Genomic DNA, 16,756 nt, shown 5'->3' with positions numbered 1-16,756 from the left:
GTGAAAACTCTTCTAAAGGATTTCCTTCAGTCTACTTTGCATTAATGGCAAGATTTCATGCAAATTAAAAATCTGTTAAAAAGAAAAAGAAACAAAATCAAGAAAAAGAACACATGCAGTGAAGAAAATTTTACTTTACATTAATTGCAAGATTTCATGCAAAAAAATCTTTTAAAAAGAAGAAGAAATTTTTTTAAAGAAAAATAACACATTCAGTGAATCTGTTAAAAAGAAAGAAAGAAAAAAAAAATCAAGAAAAAGTACACAAGCAGTGAAGAAAGATCTCATGCTTATCACAACTGCTTTCAGTTTTTTGCATGGGGAGATATTCACCCTAAATTGATTTACACAAATAAAAAAAGATGTACATTTTGGAACGGGTACATTTCTTGGACATGAAAAAACCAGCCACAATTTGATCCATATAGAGCGTTGTTGTAAATATGTTTAAAATTTATTAATATTATTTTATAGAAATGTCTATTTTAATAATGTCTTTTATTCATGGTTTTATTTAGTCCTACATCAGGTTGAGAGGAGTTGATTATATCGTTTATATATAGTAAGGGCCTATGTAATATTAATTTGGGTTAAGGTTCGAAGCCTATGTGGCCCGAGCCAGGCCTCAACCCAGTTGTGACCCTACCATGGTTATATAAATATATATTAATATTAATATTTCTATATGACTTGGAACTTGGGTAATAAGTCTTGATTTGGAAAGCCCATCTTGTCATGGGCCCTATTCCGAAAAGTTCATTGCTGGGTGAAAACGTAGAGATACTATTTGAAAGGCACTCTTTTGTAGAAATGTCAGCTAGAGAAATTTCCTTACCCCTTTCACCCACAACCTTTGGGGTTCTATATAAACTCAAACTCATTTTTATTTTCATGTTCATTCTTAATAAAGAATTTCCTCCTCCTCTTTTTCTCTTTTACTGTCCATGTTATTCTGTTAAGCAGTGAAAATAACCTGATTACACTTTGAATAACCTTTTTGGGGTGCAACCTTAAAGGTTTGGCCTAACTGATCTTGGGGTGAAAACACTTTTAGAACCCGTATTGCATAAATCGAGGTGTCTAAATACCTTAAAGAAAGTACTTTTGTTATGTTTCAGCTGTGAAGGAGTATTGTGATTACAACAACAATTCTAGTGTGTGTGAAGATTCCTCAACCGGTTTCAACAAGCGTTATCAAACAATCCCTCAAAGTCTAAGTACAGATTTGTACCAACGTCCTCATAAGCATGACCTGAATCCTTTGCATGAAAAAACAAATAATCAGCTATATATGTTAATCCACATAAGAGTGTTACCAAACAATGAGAAAGACGAAAAAACTCCCTATTCAGAAAACCCATGAAAAAAACGGCCGGGGAAACAATTGTAGCAGTTTACTCAGACGATTATAAATCAGAGCGAGAGAGAGAGAGCCTACAGATGAGCGGATGGAAGCGAGAGTTTTTATTTTTCTGCATTGATGACCTTCTTTTATTTAATAATTTAACCCAACAATATCTATTTTCTAGTTATTAAAATGGAGAAAGAGAGACACTGTCACACTCATACATGGTTACCCCATAAACCTCAGAATTTAATAAACCGAATGATGCCTTCAATCAATGCCTCAGACATTCTTTCTTTGTCTTCCATTATATGCTCATATTTTACATTCAATTCAAGTTTTTTATTTTTTATTTTGTAAATTAGTTGTTATTTGATGGTGATATGATGATTATATGATTGAATATTTGGAAACCTTTGACTTACTTGGGATGATGACCTATGAATCGAGATTGTTGAATAGATACCATGCAAGAAGAGTAGTTTTTATGATGATTGTTAAAGAGTCTTAGTTGATGAACCCAAATCCAATTTTCCAATGTGCCCTTCAATACAATCTCTCGATCTCTCTCCCAAACGGTGCAAACCAATTAATTGATTAGAATCGAATAGAAACCTATTAGTTACCAACTTCAAGGGTTTGCGTAGGTATCTAATAGCTTTCAATTCTATTGCGATTAAATTCTATATTCAAATAGATTCACCTTAATATTAGCTGCAGGTTGAAGAATAAAATTCATGCACAATGGTATTTTGGGATTTTCAAGAAAAAGAAAACCTACGAGAAATTTTGAGACTCTTTCATCCAATTCCCTACTAAAACATATCATACCCGTGAACTAATCGAACATTATTAATTAGATCAGCAAACACAATATAAACCTTCAAACTGAAATGTTATTCAATGTCACACCAAAGAAGAAGATAGAAGCATACATTTATTTATTTATTAATTTTTTTTGTTGGGGGGGGGGGGGTAGCAAAGCATATGATTATTCCAATACAAAGATAATTGATAAAGTCCATCACTGAGCTGAAGGAGTACCCGGAGATGGTCCTGATCGAGGAAATGATCCTTTAGGAAGATAATGGAAATACTGGTGGTGGTTGAGATGGCCCAGACGGAGGGACTGGTCCTTTAGGAAGAGAATGGAAATGACCTGATGGTGGTTGAGATGGCCCAGATGGAGGGACTGGTCCTTTAGGAAGAGAATGGAAATGACCTGATGGTGGTTGAGATGGCCCAGATGGAGGGACTGGTCCTTTAGGAAGAGAATGGAAATGACCTGATGGTGGTTGAGATGGCCCAGATGGAGGGACTGGTCCTTTAGGAAGAGAATGGAAATGACCTGATGGTGGTTGAGATGGCCCAGATGGAGGGACTGGTCCTTTAGGAAGAGAATGGAAATGACCTTGTGGTGGTTGAGATGGCCCAGATGGAGGGACTGGTCCTTTAGGAAGAGAATGGAAATGACCTGATGGTGGTTGAGATGGCCCGGATGGAGGGACTGGTCCTTTAGGAAGAGAATGGAAATGACCTGATGGTGGTTGAGATGGCCCGAGATGGAGGGACTGGTCCTTTAGGAAGAGAATGGAAATGACCTGATGGTGGTTGAGATGGCCCAGATGGAGGGACTGGTCCTTTAGGAAGATAGATGGAAATGACCTGCTGGTGGTTGAGATGGCCCAGATGGAGGAACTGGTCCTTTAGGAAGAGAATGGAAATGACCTGATGGTGGTTGAGATGGCCCGGATGGAGGGACTGGTCCTTTAGGAAGAGAATGGAAATGACCTCTGATGGTGGTTGAGATGGCCCGGATGGAGGGACTGGTCCTTTAGGAAGAGAATGGAAATGACTCGATGGTGGTTGAGATGGCCCAGATGGAGGGACTGGTCCTTTAGGAAGAGAATGGAAATGACCTGATGGTGGTTGAGATGGCCCAGATGGAGGGACTGGTCCTTTAGGAAGAGAATGGAAATGACCTGATGGTGGTTGAGATGGCCCGGGAAGAGAGGGAAATGACTGCTGGTGGTTGAGATGGCCCGGATGGAGGGACGGGTCCTTTAGGAAGAGAATGGAAATGACCTGCTGGTGGTTGAGATGGCCCGGATGGAGGGACTGGTCCTTTAGGAAGAGAATGGAAATGACCTGTGGTGGTTGAGATGGCCAGATGGAGGGACTGGTCCTTTAGGAAGAGAATGGAAATGACCTGATGGTGGTTGAGATGGCCCGGATGGAGGGACTGGTCCTTTAGGAAGAGAATGGAAATGACCTGATGGTGGTTGAGATGGCCCGGATGGAGGGACTGGTCCTTTAGGAAGAGAATGGAAATGACCTGCTGGTGGTTGAGATGGCCCGGATGGAGGGGTCCTTGGAAGAGGGGATGCCTGGGGGGTTGAGATGGCCGGAGGTGCGGGTCCTTTAGGAAGAGAATGGAAATGACCTGCTGGTGGTTGAGATGGCCCGGATGGAGGGACTGGTCCTTTAGGAAGAGAATGGAAATGACCTCGATGGTGGTTGAGATGGCCCGGATGGAGGGACTGGTCCTTTAGGAAGAGAATGGAAATGACCCGATGGTGGTTGAGATGGCCCGAGATGGAGGGACTGGTCCTTTAGGAAGAGAATGGAAATGACCTGATGGTGGTTGAGATGGCCCGGATGGAGGGACTGGTCCTTTAGGAAGAGAATGGAAATGACCCGATGGTGGTTGAGATGGCCCGATGGAGGGACTGGTCCTTTAGGAAGAGAATGGAAATGACCTGATGGTGGTTGAGATGGCCCAGATGGAGGGACTGGTCCTTTAGGAAGAGAATGGAAATGACCTGATGGTGGTTGAGATGGCCCAGATGGAGGGACTGGTCCTTTAGGAAGAGAATGGAAATGACTTGATGGTGGTTGAGATGGCCCAGATGGAGGGACTGGTCCTTTAGGAAGAGAATGGAAATGAGCTGGTGGTGGTTGAGATGGCCCAGATGGAGGGACTGGTCCTTTAGGAAGAGAATGGAAATGACCTTGTGGTGGTTGAGATGGCCCAGATGGAGGGACTGGTCCTTTAGGAAGAGAATGGAACCATTTAAGATGATATGAAAAAATGGTTGCAGGGGATCCTTCAGAATCATGAATTAGAACTCCATTAGGACCAACTCTAGCTTCATTAACAACAGCACTTGTGATCCCCAGTGACAAAAGGACGAACAACACCGAGAACTTCATCAACAATGTGGTCATCTGTAGCTGAGCAAGAATTCTCATGTTGATCAATGGGATGAATTCTTGGAGTGAGGTAAATGATCAGTTATTTATTAAGAATAACCAGTTAGTACAAGGAAAGTAGTATAATTTGATTTAGTTGGAAAGATCACACTACTTTCCATAGAAAAAGATTTCTTACCCTAAAATTTTGACTAGAGAATCAAATCTCCTAGTGTTCTCAACCCAGATTCTAATCTCATCAAGAAAAACTATCCCTAGTATATATTCTCCATTTCATGGTTGTTTCTTGATTCAATTTTTTTAGGGCTTGTTTGATTACATAAGTTTGGAGATTTCAAATCTATGGAGTCAAAATTTATAAAATTAATTGTTTGGTTAACCGAATATGTGGAATGAAATCTGTGGATTCATTAGTGATTTTTGTGAATGCACAAATGTTAAGCGTTTTTATAGTAAAAATGAAATCTCTGGATTTCACCACATACCCATAAATCTACAGATTCACGTTTTACTTTAAAAAGATGAATCTCTAGATTTCATGAATCTAGAGATTTTCACAACCAAACGGGTATAAATCTCGCATTCATGAATTCAGAGATTTCAAATCTCTGGATTCATATAACCAAATAGGCCCTGAAAACATTAATCTAGTATACACATGGTTCCACGTGTCGGCGATATATCGCCGACACGGGGCGACATTTTGACCTGTCGTTGGGGGGTGACACGACACCCCAGCGACACCGATTTTAAAAAATATCGACGATAAATCGTCAAAATATCGCGATATATCGTTAAAAATTCGATATATCGCGATAAATTCTGAAAAAATCGAGATATTTTAAAATTTAAAATTTAAAATTTTCACATTAACTATTCTCTCTCCTTATTAAATTATCTCTGCGACCTAGGAATCTGGGATTCTTTTTTTTTATTTCATTTCTCTCATTTAAAATTCCTTTATGGTTTTCTTGCATTAACTATTCTCTCATTTAACTTTTCAGTATTTCTTTCCTTTCTCTTTCTCTGCGGAACGGAAGCTGCTGGAAACCATGGAAGTTGCCGGAAACCATGGTAGACGGAGCTCTCTCATTGCTGCGATCTCGATGACCTGGTCTCTCTCTCGGTCTCTCCCACTACAGATCTCTCTGGACACTCTCACGAGTCAAACTCTCTCCGGTTCTCTTTTCTCTGATCTCTCTTCTCTCTCGGTCTCTCCCACAGTCCCACTGCAGATCTCTCTCTACCGCGCTCTTGGACTCTCCCCCACTGTAGATTTCATGATTTTCATCATCGATTTTGTTTGAGTTTTCTCAAAAAATCGATCGACATATCGCTTATATCGCCAGTGTCGCCTGTGTCGCCGGGCACCGACACGGCGACACCCGGCGACATTTTGGACCTTGGGTATACATCAACTCAACCTTTTGTTTCTTCCGATTGAACTATTTGAATGATTTATTTCTTTAATAAGAAATGTAGAAATCAAACGGCTCCATGTAGGTGTAGATCAACCGTTTTTTTTTTTTTTTTTTTCTCTCTACTTAAAGAGGCTTTTTTATTCTTTAAGATTTGATTGAATTTCAGTTCATGTCAGTTGAACCAGACTGTAAACTATAGGTTACCACTCCCGGCTGCTTTCACTTGGATAAGTAGTTGGAAACCCATCCTACCGTACAAAACTCATCATCAGACATGTAAATTTAAAAAAAAAAAATTAATAAAAAACAAAGAGAAATATGCACCCGATCTAGGCCCTTCGTGATTCGAATCTACCCCTTCGTGCATCCAGTGCATCCAACCACTGGATGGACAACATATGGACAGAATTAATCCCAACTGTCGAATTTTATGAAGTTTTAATTTATATTCGACGGTTGTGATTGAATCCGTTCACACATCATCCATCTAGGGTTTGATGCACCGGACACGAAGGGGTTGAATGGAGAGGATTTGGATCCATAAAATTATCGATTTATGACCCAACGATGATATTATTTTCAAAATTTTACTTTCATCCGTGGCCATCATTCACATACCAAATTTCAAAACCCATGTAAAGAATATTTTGAAACTTCTTATATACTTAGTGTTTCAGGGCACAATATATACGTTTTGATAGATTGTCCTTGAAAATGGTCTCAAATCATAAATTGATTTAACTGCTAGTAGGGGATTAGATATATATATATGTATGGGGAGAAAAATCCGTTAAGGACACTTTTGATGGTTCATCATTGTTTCTAATTTGAAAAGCATTAGAAGCAGTTCTGAGCGTTCAATGGAATTTGCTTCTAGATTTGAAAATAGTATCATCAGGATTTTAGCAAGGTTCTTAAGTCACATTCTGTGAATACTCTAAAAATATTTCACTTAAGCCTAGTCGATAGCCAATTCTTTATTTGAGAAAGACATGCATGTCAAAATTGTTTCTTGAAAGAGAAAACTTCATAAATTTCAAATTGTTAAAAAATTACTTGAAAATTGAAACAAAACAATTTGGAAAATTTGTTTTCAACCAATTCTTTTTATTTCTCGACGCAAGAAACATCAAAAACTCTTTTCTAATGGGTAATCAAACAGTCATTCATAAATTCTAGTAGATCCAATTTTCCAATGTGCCCTTGAATACAATCTCTCGATCTCTCTCTCCCAAACCGTGCGAACCAATTAATTGATTAGAATCGAATAGAAACCTATTAGTTACCAACTTCAAGGGTTCGCGTAGGTATCTAATAGCTTTCAATTCTATTGCGATTAAATTCTATATTCAAATAGATCCACCTTAACATTCGCTGCAGGTTGAAGAATAAAATTCACGCACAATGGTATTTGGGATTTTCAAGAAAAGAAAACCTACAAGAAATTTTGAGACTCTTTCATCCAATTCCCTACTAAAACATATCATACCCGTGAACTAATCGAACATTATTAATTAGATCAGCAAACACAATATAAACCTTCAAACTGAAATGTTATTCAATGTCACACCATAGAAGTAAATAGAAGCATACGATTCTTTATTTATTTATTTATTTTTGGGGGGTGGGGGGTAGCGAAGCATATGATTATTCCAATACAAAGATAATTGATAAATTTCATCACTGAGCTGAAGGAGTACCCGAAGATGAATCTGATCGAGGAAATGATCCTTTAAGAAGATAATGGAAATACTGGTGGTGGTTGAGATGGCCCAGATGGAGGGACTTGTCCTTTAGGAAGAGAATGGAAATGACTTGATGGTGGTTGAGATGGCCCAGATGGAGGGACTGGTCCTTTAGGAAGAGAATGGAAATGACCTGCTGGTGGTTGAGATGGCCCAGATGGAGGGACTGGTCCTTTAGGAAGAGAATGGAAATGACCTGCTGGTGGTTGAGATGGCCCAGATGGAGGGACTGGTCCTTTAGGGAAGAGAATGGAAATGACCTGCTGGTGGTTGAGATGGCCCGGATGGAGGGACTGGTCCTTTAGGAAGAGAATGGAAATGACTCGATGGTGGTTGAGATGGCCCGATGGAGGGACTGGTCCTTTAGGAAGAGAATGGAAATGACTTGCTGGTGGTTGAGATGGCCCGGATGGAGGGACTGGTCCTTTAGGGAAGAGAATGGAAATGATCCGATGGTGGTTGAGATGGCCCAGATGGAGGGACTGGTCCTTTAGGAAGAGAATGGAAATGACCTGATGGTGGTTGAGGGGAGATGGCCCGGATGGAGGGACTGGTCCTTTAGGAAGAGAATGGAAATGACCTGCTGGTGGTTGAGATGGCCCAGATGGAGGGACTGGTCCTTTAGGAAGAGAATGGAAATGAGCTAGTGGTGGTTGAGATGGCCCAGATGGAGGGACTGGTCCTTTAGGAAGAGAATGGAAATGACCTGCTGGTGGTTGAGATGGCCCAGATGGAGGGACTAGTCCTTTAGGAAGAGAATGGAAATGAGCTAGTGGTGGTTGAGATGGCCCGGATGGAGGGACCGGTCCTTTAGGAAGTGAATGGAAATGACCTTTGGTGGTTGAGATGGCCCGGATGGAGGGACTGGTCCTTTAGGAAGAGAATGGAAATGATCTGATGGTGGTTGAGATGGCCCAGATGGAGGGACTGGTCCTTTAGGAAGAGAATGGAAATGAGCTGGTGGTGGTTGAGATGGCCCAGATGGAGGGACTGGTCCCTTAGGAAGAGAATGGAAATGACCTAGCGGTGGTTGAGATGGCCCAGATGGAGGGACTGGTCCTTTAGGAAGAGAATGGAAATGACCTTGTGGTGGTTGAGATGGCCCAGATGGAGGGACTGGTCCTTTAGGAAGTGAATGGAAATGACCTGCTGGTGGTTGAGATGGCCCAGATGGAGGGACTGGTCCTTTAGGAAGATAATGGAAATGATCTGATGGTGGTTGAGATGGCCCAGATGGAGGGACTGGTCCTTTAGGAAGAGAATGGAAATGAGCTAGTGGTGGTTGAGATGGCCCAGATGGAGGGACTGGTCCCTTAGGAAGAGAATGGAAATGACCTAGCGGTGGTTGAGATGGCCCAGATGGAGGGACTGGTCCTTTAGGAAGAGAATGGAAATGACCTTGTGGTGGTTGAGATGGCCCAGATGGAGGGACTGGTCCTTTAGGAAGAGAATGGAACCCTTTAAGATGATATTGAAAAATGGTTGCAGGGGATCCACCAGATGCTTCAGAATGACGTATTAGAACTCCATTAGGACCAACTCTAGCTCCATTAACAATAGCACTTGTGATGGCCAGTGATGAAAGGACAAACAACACCGAGAACTTCATCAACAATGTAGTCATCTCTAGCTGACCAGCAATTCTCCTCTTGATCAATGGGATGAATTCTTGGACTGAGGCAAAGAATTTGATTATAGAGAGAACTAATAAAAATTTAGGTAAATGATCAGTTATTTATTAAGAATAACCAGTTAGTACAAGGAAAGTAGTATAATTTGATTTAGTTGCAAAGATCACACTACTTTCCATAGATAAAGATATTTTACCCTAAAATTTTGACTAGATAATCAAATCTCGTTGTTTTCTTAACCCATATTTCTAATCTTATCAAGAAAAACTATCCATAGTATATATTCTCCATTTCATGGTTGTTTCTTGATTCAATTTTTTTAGGGCATGTTTGATTACATCAGTTTGGAGATTTGAAATATCTAGAGATTTCAAATCTATGGAGTCATAATTTATAAAATTAGTTGTTCGGTTAACTGAGTTGGGACAAGGCTTATTATTGTTGTATTGTTGTTGTAGTTGTTTGGTTAACTGAATATCTGAAATGAAATATATGGATTCATCAGTGATTTTTGTGGATGCACAAATGTTAAGCATTTTTATATTTCATCCCATATTCATAAATCTACAGATTCACGTTTTTAGTGTAAAAATATGAATCTCTAGATTTCATGAATCTAGAGATTTTCACGACCAAACGGGTGTAAATCTCACATTCATGAATTCAGAGATTTCAAATCCCTGGATTCATGTAACCAAACAGGCCCTGAAAACATTAATCTGATATACCTCAACTCAACCTTTTGTTTCTTTGGTTGAACTATTTGAATAAATTATTTCTTTAATAAGAAATGTAGAAATCAAATGACTCCATGTAAGTACAGATCAACCTTTTTTTTTTCTCTCTCTCTCTTTAAAGAGGCTTTTGTATTCTTTAAGATTTGATTGAATTTCAGCTCATGTTAGATGAACCAAATTGTAAACAAAGGGTACCACTCCCGGCTGCTTTCACTTGGATAAGTTGTTTTTTTATTTTATTTATTTTTTTATTTATGATAAAGATACTAATATATATAAACTTAGATATGTTGGTTACAACCCATATGAGACATGGTCTCATTACAACATAATCCTATATGTTCATCTGATAAACTAAAGACATGGTCTTATTACAACATTGCAAGTGTGGTATTTTCAACATCCAACGGCGGGAATTTCCTTATCCTTGTAATCACAATTGTTAGATGTCGAAAACATCACGTCTTACGATCTAAAAGCCGAATGAAAAAAATACCTGCATAGCAGCACACAAAGACTCAACTTTAGCACTAATTTAAAAATGAAAGTATAAAAAATTACAAATATCTAGTATTAAGAGGTGAGAGCATCAATTACAACATCAAAATCAGGAAAGAATACTTGGTTGAACTATATTAGGTGTGATAAGGATGATTTTTCATCATTTCCCTAATTGTCTCTAATTTGCATTATTTCCATATCATTTCATCCTCTCATTTAAATTCTTTCCATATCATTTCATCTTCACATTTGAATTCATTTCATTCATCACTCCTCTCATTTGAATTCCTTTCATTCATCATTCATTACATTTGAATTCTTTCCATACCATATCATCCTTCCATTTCATCAATATCCTAATTTGGCTTTGGCTTGATTTGGTTTCCCTATTAAATCATTTACATACAAACATTTCCATTTATTATATTTGCATGCAAACATTTCCATGTATTGTATTGTATTTTTATGTTTATATATTTCTTTTATTGTTCATAGTTACCTAACAACATGGGATGTATGCTGCTTATACATTTTAGGTTCTCGCATATAAAATTATTAAACTATTTTTCCCATTGAGATTGTTTCTTAATAAACTACTCCAAATCGACAGCAGAGAAGAGAAATGGAAGCGAGAGTTTTTATTTTTCTGCATTGATTACCTTCTTTTGTTTAATAATTTACCCCCAACAATATCTATTTTCTAGTTATTAAAATGGAGAAAATTATCGCTTAGATTGCTTAAATTATAAAACATAGCAACGTTAACGAGGATTTCTGATCTTACTGGTGGGATGTCCACCTAATGTAGACCACTTCCGCAACCTCAAGATTCAAGAAAGAGAGACACTCATACATGGTTACCCCCATAAACCTCAGAATTTAATAAACCGAATGATGCCTTCAATCAATGCCTCAGACATTCTTTCTTAATTTGTCTTCCATTATATGCTCATATTTTACATTCAATTCAAGTTTTTTATTTTTTATTTTGTAAATTAGTTGTTATTTGATGGTGATATGATTATGTGATTGAATATTTGGAAACCTTGACTTACTTGGGATGACCTTTGAATCTAGATTGTTGAATAGATACCATGCAAGAAGAGTTTTTATGATGATTGTTATAGAGTCTTAGTTGATGAACCCAAATCTTACACCAAAGATAAGTTTATTTATTTATTTATTTATTTATTTATTTATTTATTTATTTTCTTCTTTTTTTAATTCTTATGTTCCGAGAAGAGAAGAGAAGAATTCAAAAATTCTCCCAAAAAAAAGTCTTCACTTTTTTGTAAATGGGAATAAAAAATTTTGCTTTCATCTATGACCAACCATTAACATACCAAATTTCAAAACCCATGAAAAGAATATTTTGAAATTTCTTATATACTTAGTGTTTCAAGACACAATATATGTTTTGGGAGATTGTCCTTGAAAATGGTCTCAAATAATAAATTGATTTAAGTGCTTGTAGGCCGGGGACTAGAAATGTATGGGGAGAAAAATTCATTAAGAACACTTTTGATGGTTCATCATTATTTCTGATTTGAAAAGCATTGGAAGCAGCGTCAATGAAAAGCGTTCAATGAAACTTGCTTCTAGATTTTAAAATAGCATCATCAGGATTTTAGCCAGGTTCTTAAGCCACATTCCGCGAATGCTCTAAAAATATTTCACTTAAACCTAGTCCATAGCCAATTCTTTATTTGAGAAAGACATGCATGTCAAAATTGTTTCTTGAAACAGAAACTTTATAAATTTCAATTTGTTTAAAATATTATTTGAAACAAAACAATTTTACCAAATAATTTTCAACCAATTCTTTTTATTTCTCGACGCAAGAAACATCAAAAACTCTTTTCTAATGGGTAATCAAACAGTCATTCATAAATTCTAGTAGATCCAATTTTCCAATGTGCCCTTGAATACAATCTCTCGATCTCTCTCTCCCAAACCGTGTGAACCAATTAATTGATTAGAATCAAATAGAAACCTATTAGTTACCAACTTCAAGGGTTCGCGTATGCATCTAATAGCTTTCAATTCTATTACGATTAAATTCTATATTCAAATAGATCCACCTTAACATTCGCTGCAGGTTGAAGAATAATTCATGCACAATGGTATTTTGGGATTTTCAAGAAAAGAAAACCTACGAGAAATTTTGAGACTCTTTCATCCAATTCCCTACTAAAACATATCATACCCGTGAACTAATCGAACATTATTAATTAGATCAGCAAACACAATATAAACCTTCAAACTGAAATGTTATTCAATGTCACACCAAAGAAGTAGATAGAAGCATACGTTTATTTATTTATTTTTTTTTTTGTTGGGGGGGGGTAACGAAGCATATGATTATTCCAATACAAAGATAATTGATAAAGTCCATCACTAAGCTGAAGGAGTACCCGGAGATGGTCCTGATCGAGGAAATGATCCTTTAGGAAGATAATGGAAATACTGGTGGTGGTTGAGATGGCCCAGACGGAGGGACTGGTCCTTTAGGAAGAGAATGGAAATGACCTGATGGTGGTTGAGATGGCCCAGATGGAGGGACTGGTCCTTTAGGAAGAGAATGGAAATGACCTGATGGTGGTTGAGATGGCCCAGATGGAGGGACTGGTCCTTTAGGAAGAGAATGGAAATGACCTGCTGGTGGTTGAGATGGCCCAGATGGAGGGACTGGTCCTTTAGGAAGAGAATGGAAATGACCTGATGGTGGTTGAGATGGCCCAGATGGAGGGACTGGTCCTTTAGGAAGAGAATGGAAATGACCTGCTGGTGGTTGAGATGGCCCGGATGGAGGGACTGGTCCTTTAGGAAGAGAATGGAAATGACCCGATGGTGGTTGAGATGGCCTGGGGGGAGATGGAGGGACTGGTCCTTTAGGAAGAGAATGGAAATGACCTTGTGGTGGTTGAGATGGCCCGGATGGAGGGACTGGTCCTTTAGGAAGAGAATGGAAATGACCTGATGATGGTGGTTGAGATGGCCCGGATGGAGGGACCGGTCCTTTAGGAAGAGAATGGAAATGACTTGCTGGTGGTTGAGATGGCCCAGATGGCGATGGAGGGACCGGTCCTTTAGGAAGAGAATGGAAATGACCTGATGGTGGTTGAGATGGCCCAGATGGAGGGAGGGACTGGTCCTTTAGGAAGAGAATGGAAATGACCCGATGGTGGTTGAGATGGCCCAGATGGAGGGACTGGTCCTTTAGGAAGAGAATGGAAATGACCTGCTGGTGGTTGTGATGGCCCAGATGGAGGGACTGGTCCTTTAGGAAGAGAATGGAAATGACCTGCTGGTGGTTGAGATGGCCCAGATGGAGGGACTGGTCCTTTAGGAAGAGAATGGAAATGACCTGATGGTGGTTGAGATGGCCCAGGATGGAGGGACTGGTCCTTTAGGAAGAGAATGGAAATGACCTGATGGTGGTTGAGATGGCCCAGATGGAGGGACTGGTCCTTTAGGAAGAGAATGGAAATGACCTGATGGTGGTTGAGATGGCCCAGATGGAGGGACTGGTCCTTTAGGAAGAGAATGGAAATGACCTGCTGGTGGTTGAGATGGCCCAGATGGAGGGACTGGTCCTTTAGGAAGAGAATGGAAATGACCTGATGGAGGTTGAGATGGCCCAGATGGAGGGACTGGTCCTTTAGGAAGAGAATGGAAATGACTCTGCTGGTGGTTGAGATGGCCCAGATGGAGGGACTGGTCCTTTAGGAAGAGAATGGAAATGACCTGATGGTGGTTGAGATGGCCCAGATGGAGGGACTGGTCCTTTAGGAAGAGAATGGAATCCTTTAAGATGATATGAAAAAATGGTTGCAGGGGATCCACCAGATGCTTCAGAATGACGTATTAGAACTTCATTAGGACCAACTCTAGCTCCATTAACAATACCACCTATGATGGCCAGTGATGAAAGGACAAACAACACCGAGAACTTCATCAACAATGTAGTCATCTCTAGCTGACCAGCAATTCTCCTCTTGATCAATGGGATGAATTCTTGGAGTGAGGCAAAGAATTTGATTATGGAGAGAACTAATAAAAATTTAGGTAAATGATCAGTTATTTATTAAGAATAACCAGTTAGTACAAGGAAAGTAGTATAATTTGATTTAGTTGCAAAGATCACACTACTTTCCATAGAAAAAGATTTCTTACCCTAAAATTTTGACTAGAGAATCAAATCTCGTAGTTTTCTGAACCCATATTTCTAATCTTATCAAGAAAAACTATCCCTAGTATACATTTTCCATTTCATGATTGTTTCTTGATTCAATTTTTTTAAAAATTAATCTTGTATACCTCAACTCAAGCTTTTGTTTCTTCTGGTTGAACTATTTGAATGATTTATTTCTTTTATAAGAAATGTAGAAATCAAATTACTCGATGTTGTTGCAGATCAACCTTTTTTAAGATTTGTTTGCATTTCAGCTCATGTTAGATGAACCAAACTGTAAACTATAGGTTACCACTCCCGGCTGCTTTCACTTGGATAAGTAGTTTTTTTTTTTTTTTTTTTTTGATAAAGATAATAATATATATAAACTTAGACATGTTGGTTACAACCAAGTTTTAAAGTATCCCACGATACCATATGATACTAGCCGATACGTATCTATATTTGACCCAACCGATATGATACATCTCGATACGTCTCTCCATTGAATTACATTAAAACACATTTGCCAGATACGATACAATATTCGATACAGGACAAAACGTCTCTTAAAATCACCTAACCGATACAATACTCAATACCGATACTTTAAACCTTGGTTACAACCCATAGGAGACATGGTCTCATTACAACATAGCCCTATATGTTCATCTGATAAACTAAAGACTTGGTCTCATTACAACATTGCACGTGCTGTATTTTCAACATCCAACGGCGGTAATCTCCTTATCCTTGTAATCACAATTGTTAGATATCGAAAACATCACGTCTTATGATCTAAAAGCCGAATGAAAAAAAAAATACCTGCATAGCAGCACACAAAGACTCAACTTTAGCACTAGTTTAAAAACGAATGTATAAAAAATTACAAATATCTAGTATTAAGAGGTGAAAGCATCAATTACAACATTAACACCATGAATTTATATCCAGCAGCACACTCTACAAGGAGATTTTGTAGAAAGTAGAAGAAGTAGAAGGATTACCTTGCATTGGGCTGTAAATGTTAGATTGATAAGATGAACCAAACAATGATGCCAAAAAAAATAAACCCCCCAAAATTTTAGACTTTACTCATATGATACGTAATGAAAGAAGAAGACATACTTGAACTAGGGCCTCAGAGATTGGCGTCCCACACTCCTTCAATAGCAAGAAGAAGATAGAATAAAGTCTAAGCATCAAGAGGAAGGTATATAGATCAGAGGAAACTCTTATCAGCGATTTCCTTCGGTCTACTTTGCATTACTTGCAAGATTTCATGCAAAAAGAAAAACTGCAGTGAATCTATTAAAAGGAAAAAAGAAAAAAAAAAACACATACATTGAAGAAATATCTCATGCCCACACCTCTTTCAATAGCAAGAAGAATATAAAATAAAGTCTAAACATCAAGAGGAAGATGAAATTCAAAAGAGAAAACTCTTCTCAAGGATTTCCCTCCGTCTACTTTGCATTAATTGCAAGATTTCATGTAAAAAAAAATCTGTTAAAAAAAAAAAAAAAAAAAAGAACACATGCAGTGAAGAAAAATATACTCCGCAAGATTTGATGCAAAAAATCTGTTAAAAAATAAAAGAAACAAAATTTAAGAAAAATAACACATTCAGTGAATCTGTTAAAAAGAAGAAAAAAAATTCAAGAAAAAGAACACATGCAGTGAAGAAAGATCTCATGCTTACCACAACTGCTTTCAGGTTTTTTGCATGGGGAGAATATTCACCCTAAATTGATTTACCCAAAAAATAAATAAATAAACTTGCATCCATTTTGGAACCGGTTCATTTCTTGGACATGAAAAAACCAGCTATGTTAATCTGCCACACATTTTGGTCCATATAAGAGTGTTACCAAACAATCCCTCTAAGTCTTAAGTACAGATTTGTACCAACGTCCTCATAAACATGTCCCTGAATCCTTTACATGAAGAAAAAAAAACAATCAACTATATATGTTAATCTGCCAAACA

This window comes from Hakea prostrata, chromosome 7 (genome assembly GCF_041222555.1).
Source record: "Hakea prostrata isolate BN-2017 chromosome 7, UWA_Hpros_2, whole genome shotgun sequence".
NCBI lineage: Eukaryota > Viridiplantae > Streptophyta > Magnoliopsida > Proteales > Proteaceae > Hakea > Hakea prostrata.
This window is presented reverse-complemented; position numbering follows the sequence as displayed.